Here is a 9,795-nt window from a genome sequence, read left to right as displayed (position 1 = left end):
TTTTTTTTTAGTGGTATAAGAGATTCAAGGAAGGCAGGAAGTTTGTGAAGGATGATGAGAGTAGTGGGAGGAGTAAAAACACCAGAGTTGATTGGCCAAATAAAGAATTTCATAGATAAGGACCATCACGTGTCTATAGAAAAAATAACTTCACAGTTTGATGTCAGTGTGGGAACTGTACACACAATTATTCATGAGGAATTGAAGATGCGGAAGATTTACATGAATGCACCAGTTCACAGCTCCATCCTTGTCACAGATTATTTGACCAAGATGAACATCAAGACAGTTCCTCATCCTCCCTATAGACCAGACATTGCTCTCTGTAATCTTTGGTTATTCCCTAAGCTCAAGGAAAACAGTAAAGACTGTCATTATAAGACAATTGAGGAGATGAAATAAGCTGTGACGAGGGTCATTGACATGCTCACACAAGAGGATTCCATGAGGGCTTCCAGAAGTTGTTAGAATGGTACAACAGGTGCGTTACAGCCAGAGAAGATTACTTTGAAATGGGACTACAGTTTTATGGATCTACAAAAATTTTAAATGCCTAACAAAAAAAGTCTGGAAACTTATTTAAGGCACCTCATAGCATCCACCCAAGATTCGCTTCGTTTTTGGAGACGAAGGAAGTAGTGCGTGTTTGTCCATCATGATATCACCCTCTTACTAATTATCTTCACCTTAGTGGTTCAATGTAGTATATGTTCGAATTTTTTCACCTATCTCAACAGTATTAACGCTGAAACGGATAATGCTAATTTAATTCTATGTATATTTTAGAAAGAAAAGACGAAGTGTCAGAACACCATGGTTTGTTTGTTTTTCGTTTTTTTGTTGTTGTTGTTTTTTTTGTTTTTTTTTACAATATCGACATACATAACTGGTGTATTTGGAGTCAGATCGGTGTTGCAATATGACACAAAACCTGAAGTTGGCAATGAGGACAGTGCATCCCTGGAGATCTCTCTTAAGAATGTATCTCAACGATTAGTCTACATAAATTATTACGTGTGTAATTTTAATTAATGTCATTTTCCCAGTCCGAATATTTCGAATGTTTTACTTGTAATTTTACTTTTTTTTACGCTGAAATTTCATTGTTTCTGCAAATAACTTATTATTATTATTCGGCTCGACTGTTTAAAATTTGTAATTTTTCTTAAAGATGTGACACTCATTATAATATACACGAATTATATTGCTTTATGACTCAAGTAGAAAAACTTTGAGCCACTGGGTCGTCTATTGAGCTTGGGTAAAATTGTTGAAGAAAGAATGAGTTTGTCAAAGTCATTTACATTTAAAAAGACAAAATAAAATAATAGTCTTTTTCTGCTCTCTCTCTCTCTCTCTCTCTCTCTCTCTCTCTCTCTCTCTCTCTCTCTACATATATATATATATATATATGTATGTATATATATATATATATATATATATATATATATGTATGTATGTATGTATGTATATATATATATATATATATATATATATATATATATATACATGTATATATTTTTTAAAAAGCCCCCCCCCTCTTTGGGGTTTAGCACTGTCGTGAATAATCTCACTCGCTACTTAATTTGGCTGAAAAATGCGAAGCTCGCGGTTTGTTTACAAACAAGCGGTTTGAGCACTTTACAAGTAACGGACGGATGTTTATTTAAATAGACATTCAGACAGATTAGTTGTGGGCATCGCTTCCGTGATCGAGGGGTAGAATTGCCAACTGTCAACACGATGGTTCTAGGTTCAATCCTTGGCTTGGGAGAGGTGCTAGTCTAGCGGCTCTGATGAGTTGTGATACAACGAAACAGGACTGTATGTCGATGACTACAAATATATATATATATATATATATATATATATATATTGTAGAAAAAAGCTGGAATATAGAAATTTACAATTAGTTTTTATTATTTGGCAGAATAAACTAAGGTAATTTTTAATCCGTGGAATTTTCAAGGAATGCTAATTCTTCTCATCAGAAGAAAACTTTTAGCAAAATAATCAGATAGGAATGCTAGACATTCATGACCAATGGCCACTGCCAACGAGAAATCAATGGTAAGTAGCTGTTGCGATAATGCAAATTTATTTGCAAATACTATCGAAAGTGATGGAGAGTACTGGAAATCTAGGGAAACTTGCTGTTACTCAGCTTCCAGGGAACACCTCAGGCTGTATTCAATGCGATTTTTGATAACCTATGTGAAAACTCCTTGAGAGACACAATAATAATAATAATAATAATAATAATAATAATAATAATAATAACAATAATAACCAACAAAGAACGAAGTCTACAAACGTGGAAACCGAGAACAATGAAACAGAACTAACAGAGAATGAAGCAAATGAAATAAACAAAATAATACAGCTGATGAACGAGGAAAAAACAAAGCTTCCATCGTTAAGGAACCAAGACCAGAAGGAATTAAAAACAGAAACAGAGAAGGTTAACAAACTCCTTCCACATATCCCAACAAATAAAATCACAGACTTAAACAACCTAATTTATGCAGGCACCAAAATGGTAAGTATGAATCGCAAATCAGAAAAACAACCAGGGACAAGCGGACTGACAAAACCTGGATGGGAAATAAGACTAGAAACCCAAATACACAAACATAAAAAAGAAACCAAAATGATCAACAGGAAGAAAGCAATGTGGAGAAAACAGAATATTGGAAATCTAACTGACAATGAGAGGCTAAACAAGAAACATGAAGAACTGGACCAAAAGATAAAAGCAAAAGAAGCGAGATGGAGACGATATAGATATAAATCTGAACAATGCAAACAAAACAGAACATTTGAAACTAATGAAAAACAATTCTAACAAAATGTGAACGGAGGAAAAACAAAAACAGAACAACCAAATCCGACAGAAACAAAACTCTACTGGAGTAAAATATGGGAAGAGCGACGAGATCACAATAGAAATGCCGAATGGCTGAAAGACATGAAAGAAGAGTTACAACAAATAGAAGAAGGAACAGTGAATGAAATCAGCAAGGAAACCCTAAAGAAAACCATAGGAAAAATGGCTAACTGGAGAGCACCAGGGCACGGCGGGATACATGCATACTGGTTCAAAAAATTCACAATCTTACACGAAAGGCTAGCCCGAAACCTGAGAAGATGTATACAGGAAGCAAGCGTACCAGACTGGATGACAAAAGGTAGAATCACACTGCTACAGAAAGACACGGAGAAAGGAACCGTTCCTAACAACTATAGGCCAATCACGTGCTTACCAACTATGTGGAAGATACTGACAGCACAACTGAGGGAACAAGTCTAACACTCCCTGAATAATCGTGGACTCATCCCCGAGGAACAGAAAGGATGCCAAAAAGGAAAAAGAGGAACACATGACCGTTATATATAGATCAAAAGATCCTAAAGGAGGTAAAAAGGAGGAGAAAGAATTTGGCCATGGCATGGATCGACTACAAAAAAGCGTACGACAGGATCCCCCAAGCATGCATAATAGAATGCCTAAAAATGTATAAAATACCAAGCAGGATCATCAACGTAATAAAAAATGCAATGAAAACATGGAGACTGGAATTGACAGCTGATGGACAGCATATAACAGAAATTAACATACAAAGAGGCATCTTCCACGGAGACTCACTATCACCACTACTGTTCATCATAGCCATGATGCCCTTGAACAGTATTCTGAGAAAGTGTCAAGCCGGATACAAGTTCTCCAATACAGAGGAAAAAATGAACCACCTGATGTACATGGACGATCTGACACTTTTTGCAAGGACCGAAAAGGAGCTAGAGACACTAAATAACACTACCAGGATCTTCAGTCAAGATATCCAAATGGAATTTGGAATGGAAAAGTGCGCACAACTAGTTATAAGAAAGGGAAAACTGGAAACGATAGAAGGCATGGAATTACCCAACCAAACAGAAATGAGGGCACTAGGGGAACAAGACAACTATAAATACTTGGGAATTCAGAGCAACAGAAATGAAAGAGAAAATTGGAAAGGAATACCTCAGGAGAACAAGAAACTCCTGGAAACGAAATTATATAGCAGAAACCTAATAAAAGGTATAAATACATGGACAGTATCACTAGTAAGATACTCTGGACCGTTTATAGGATGAACAAAGGAAGAACTGAGACAACTCGACCAGAAAACCATAAAACTCATGACCATGCATAATGCACTACACCCAAAGAACGATATTGACAGACTCTACGTGAAAAGGAAAGACGGCAGGAGAGGACTGATCTGTATAGAAGACTGTGTGAAGGACACAAAATAAGAACTAGAAAAATACATAATGCGAAACACTGAAAGGATGATTAAGGCAGCGAGAGATACGGAGAAAACCAACAAAACAGAAAACAGAGAGACACATGACAAAACAAGAAAAGAGAAGTGGGAAGAAAAACAACTCCACGAAAGATTCATAAGAATGACAAAAGATGAGAATAACGAAAACACCTGGACATGAACGCGAAAAGGACATATAAATTGAGAAACTGAATCTCTAATAACTGCAGCACAACTCTATAAGAACCAACCATATCAAAGCAAGGATCGATAAAACATAAGAAAACAGCAAATGCAGACTCTGTGGGCAAAGAGACGAAACGATAAACTATATAGTAAGTGAATGCAGCAAACTGGCCCAAAAGGAATACAAAAACAGGCGTGACCAAGTGGGGAGGGCGGTGCACAGGAAATTGTGCAAATGACTGCATTTTGAGCGTACAGACAAATGGTACAAGCATAAACCCGCAACAGCACTCGAAAACGAGAACCACAAAATCCTATGGGACATGGACATACAGACAGACAAACCCATCCAAGCAAGAAGACCAGATGCCGTAATAATTAACAAGAAAGAAAAATCCTGTCAAATCGTAGACTTTGCTGTCCCAGCTGATCACAGGGTGAGTATGAAAGAAAAGGAGAAACGAAGCAAATACACAGAGCTAGCCAGAGAATTAAAATTGGGATTTGGATGATGAAAAAAATCAAAATAATACCGATAATAGTAGGAGCACTAGGAACAATTCCGAAAACTTCGAAAAAAGAATGTCAGAAACTGGAATCAGAGGAATAACTGCCAAAGTACAACGACTAACGATAATGAAAACGACTGAAATATTAAGGAAAACCCTTGAATGCGGAGAATAATACAAGAAAATATAACGAATAAGCATTACAGGGAATGAAGAACACCGAAACTGCATATCTACAAGTTCCACACCCCCATCATGCATCCCCCACATAGTTTCATCACCGCTCCCCCCAATAAAAAAGTTATACCAAAGAGCCGAGAAGGGTCAAGAAGGATTGAAAGACCGAGGAGAGAGCGCTGGCCAGACCTCGGTTGGACAAGCGCAAAGAGAACTGGGACCTTGGAGAGGCTGAGTGTCACTCAAATTCCAGTATAAACCAATGGCCACTACCAGCGAGAAATCAATGGTAAGTGGCTGTTGCGATGATGCAAATTCATTTGCAAATGCTATCGAAGGAGGTGGAGAGAGCTGGACGTCTGGGAAGACGTGTTGTCACTCAGCTTCCAGAGAACACCACAGGTTTCCAATCAGATAGTTTGTTGACCTGTGTGAAAGCTCCATGTGAGCCAATAATAATAATAATAATAATAATAATAATAATAATAATAATAAACGGTCCCTATGAAAAATATGGGTTTGTATTACTGTACACATAGATTCGAAAAAGTTGTCAAAAAACAAATAACAAATAAATGTTATCAAAGGCAAGATAAGTTACTTTTATACCTAACTGGATATATTTTTTGTGTTTTTATTCAGTGTAACATGTTTATTCAGCTCGAAAAACATGCAGTGTTTACCGATGTATTGGAAAATTCAAAATGGCAGCCGACTCTCTCTCGGAGAGGGTACGTTTGGGAAAAGGTATTATAAATAATAAACTAGACAAAATACTGTTAGAAATTCGCTCAATATATGTTACCGTGACATAAGTTGACATGTATTCGGTTGTTTTCTAACAGTATTTTGTCTAGTTTATTATTTATAATACCTTTTCCCAAACGTACCCTCTCCGAGAGAGAGTCGGCTGCCATTTTGAATTTTCCAATACATCGGTAAGCACTGCATGTTTTTCGAGCTGAATAAACATGTTACACTGAATAAAAACACAAAAAATATATCCAGTTAGGTAGAAAAGTAACTTATCTTGCCTTTGATAACATTTATTTGTTCTATATTTGTGTTTTGACAACTTTTTCGAATCTATGTGTACAGTAATACAAACCCAAAAATATACTAATAATAAAACTTTTTATAATTTTAACCGTCCTAATGGAAATGACTCTTGCTTTTATTCAGGTGCTTTATTTTCTCGCCATCTGGTCCAGTTTATGAAGCTTACCAGATTTTAATCGGATAAATATTGAATGTTTATGCTTGGTAGTCCAGTAGGCACATAATAATCGCGGTGCACTATTAATAAGCGGATATAATCGACGTCAGATTACACATCTAATGTCTGGCGGGCTAGAGGTCTTCGCACCAGACTTTTGTACTATTGATTTATAGTGACTGCGTGACATTCAAAGGCATAGAGAATATTTTTAGCCACATTGTTTGTTGCTTAACCTTTTCACTGGCTCCTCCCCTTCAGTTTCCTGTGAAATGTTCAGGTAACGCAAGCTGTTGCGAGATGTGTCGGCGGCTTGCTGGATTGTCATTCTTTCAATCTCCGCTAAACCCTGGTCAACGACCACGCGACGGCTTGCGGTTGTGCATCGGGAGAATGGGAACCTTTGAAGCCCATTAATCAAACTTGACACACCTTTCCATAAATAAACAAAACCAGTTACAAAACAAAATCAACAACAAAAACAACAGTAGCAATAATAATAATAAAAACATTAAAAAAAAAACACTTCAATTGAATTTAATGAAAAAAAAATGGCTTATTTTTTTTATCGTCCAATTTTAAGCATGTTATCACTTTTTTATACTTTAATTTGGGGCATGGTATGGCTTTTTTGAAGGGTTCAATTTTGGGCATAGTAACACATCTTAAATTATTTAGTTATTATTATTTAAGGCAAAGTATCTGTTATGAAATTGATATTGAAGAGAAGCGAGTAGGGCGAAGACAGATAAAAGTGGGGGGGGGTAAGAATAGCTTAAGTAAGCTTTCTTCTGCAAACAAATCTACATAGGTATTTACAACATATAGCGTCCGTTAATCCACGTGGAAACTTTTTTAAATGCAAAACAAAGGGGCACAACTCCGCGCCGAACAAAAAGAGGAAGTGACTGGAGAGTTCTGCTAAATCACCACATTCTCCGCCGTCTAGGAAAGTCCAGGTCTGCTAGTTTCTAAGAGACTAGGATACTACAGGTGCGTCTGTTCAAATTGAAAAATATAGATAGCAGAAGGAAATGTTCAAAGTTGGTAATTATCCGCTAGATACTGAGGTTTTCGTCAAAGTCTAGAGGAGCGTCAAAGAGCTGTTATCGCACATTCTTCTCTGAGAGGTCCTCAATTTATTTTCCTGAAGTGCGGGTTGAGGCAATGGTTGGGGTATAACATTCTATAGCAGAGTCCTTGAGGTCAGCTGAGTTTTCAGCAGCAAAATGTTTTTAGGTCCCCTGCAGAGAGATTGATTATTCTGCAAGGCAAGTGGAGGGTTCGACCAGATAGGAGCATCTGTAGAATCTAGTTCCAGATGTAGCTGTGAACTGTCTACTTCTTCACCTAGGGATTCAATATGGCGAAGAGACACATGTGTTTCTCTTCCATTATTCAGCCGTATGTGGGCATAGTTTGGATTCACATCAAGAATCTCAACTGTTTCTCCTAAAGGCTCATATTTGCTACTACATACATGACGCTTCAGGAGTATGGATTTAGATTTAGTTAACCATGTTGATATGGATTCTCCAGGGGATGATTTTATTTGAAAGTTAAACATGCGTTCATGAGGGATACAGTTGGAGTCAATGGAAAGCAATGAACGTATACAGTGGAGTGCTATGTCTAGAACTTTGTTACCAGCTAGCTAGAGATTGCTCGACCGCAGCGCTAGATTCACTGTTTGCCAGATAATGCCATTGTACCTTTCTGCCTGTCCATTGCGTTGAGGATTAAAAGCAGTAGTTTAGCTAATGACGATACATCGAGAATGTAGGAACACTGTTCTCCGATCAGAGTGCATGAAAGAAGGGTTCCCAAAAATGGAAAATTGGTTTGCTAAATGTTTCTGTACTGTGATATCATCACAAGGGTAGGCAAAAGGGAAGCGGGAGTATCCGTCAACCACATGTAGTATGTGCCTATTACGAGTGTTAGAAGGTAGAGGTTCTTTGAAGTTCATACTTAATCTCTCAAATGGTTGACTTGCTTTTATGAGGTGTTGAGAAGACATTTTAATAAATCTCAGCTTTATAACCACTACTCTAACATCGCGTGAGCGAAGCAAGGTCATTTTCTTTTCTATTTAAACTAATTCAAGAAAGAACGTTTTTGCGCATGCATGTTTGGCTAAATTGTCATAAAGAAACGACTTGTTTTGCTGCCAATAATATAATAATAATCGACCGTTTTTTATCTAATTTTCACATATTATTCGACCAAGACATCGCCCTTTCAGACATTACAAGTTTCGACCCGGTCCGCTGCAATGGAGAAAAGTTTTAGGCAGACAAGAAGGATTTTATATAAATAAAAACAAATATGTTTTAAGAATAAGCAATATGGAGACGTGGCGACGCACATGTGAAAGCAGAGTTGTGCACACATGCACATTTCAGATTGATTTTGATTTATATTCTTGTGTCCCTATAAAAATGACCGGAATTGTAATTATCACGAATACAAAGAATTGTTTACATTCCAGATCTGAAGTTATGAATCGTGCAATGCAAAATAGAACAGAAGAATGTAATATCATACTATTTACATTCTCAGTAATGTCGATTGACGTCTATATAAGAGATAACAAAAATAACAGACAGAAGAAAGCAGATACAGCGGTAGGCGTGTTTGATGCGTTTGATATCTTTGACACCTCTCCTATGTCGTGCCACACACACAGACAAATGCCGATAAATGTGATATTGCAGTGGATTCTCCTTCGAACTTGGAACGTACTTTCAGTGATAATATTGCTTTACTTAAGGAGGTAAACGAGACATTTCTGGTCGGCTCGTTATTCAAGCCATCTAAACGTTGCATTCAGATTGCCAACAAAACAAAGAGTATCCTAATTATATTTTGTATTAGTTGGGCTATTGTTCTCATCTTGGTTGGGTTTTTTCACAACATTTCGGCCGATGTAACCTCCGCCGATGTTTTTTTTTCTTTTGTCTTTTTTTTTTTTTTTTGCTTTCCCAAACGGCTGTGTTCATTGGGAAAGCCAAAAAAAAAAAAAAACACTTTTCACTATTCAATAACATCCAGCGAAAATACACCTGCAGATGGTCGGAGGTTACATCGGCTGAAACGTTGTGAAAAACAACCAAAATGAGAATGAAAGTGCAAATAATACCAAAAAAAATGATCAATCCTCATGTCATAAATATTCATTCATCATATCAAGGAGTATCCTATTTCTCATACGACATTTTTCTGCAAACTCCTGAAATATTTCTCTCTCTGTTTATGTGTCCCTCGTCAGACCACTGTTAGAGGATGGTGTCTAGGCCTCTTCCCCATATCTAATGCGTGAAATCCAGCATCTGCAGAGTTCAAAGACTGGCCACTCGAATAGAGCAGGCTGTATCAGATCTGGCCTTTCAAAGCT

The sequence above is a fragment of the Euprymna scolopes genome, chromosome 17, assembly GCF_053919585.1.
Source record: "Euprymna scolopes isolate OS-2025 chromosome 17, ASM5391958v1, whole genome shotgun sequence".
NCBI lineage: Eukaryota > Metazoa > Mollusca > Cephalopoda > Sepiida > Sepiolidae > Euprymna > Euprymna scolopes.
This window is presented reverse-complemented; position numbering follows the sequence as displayed.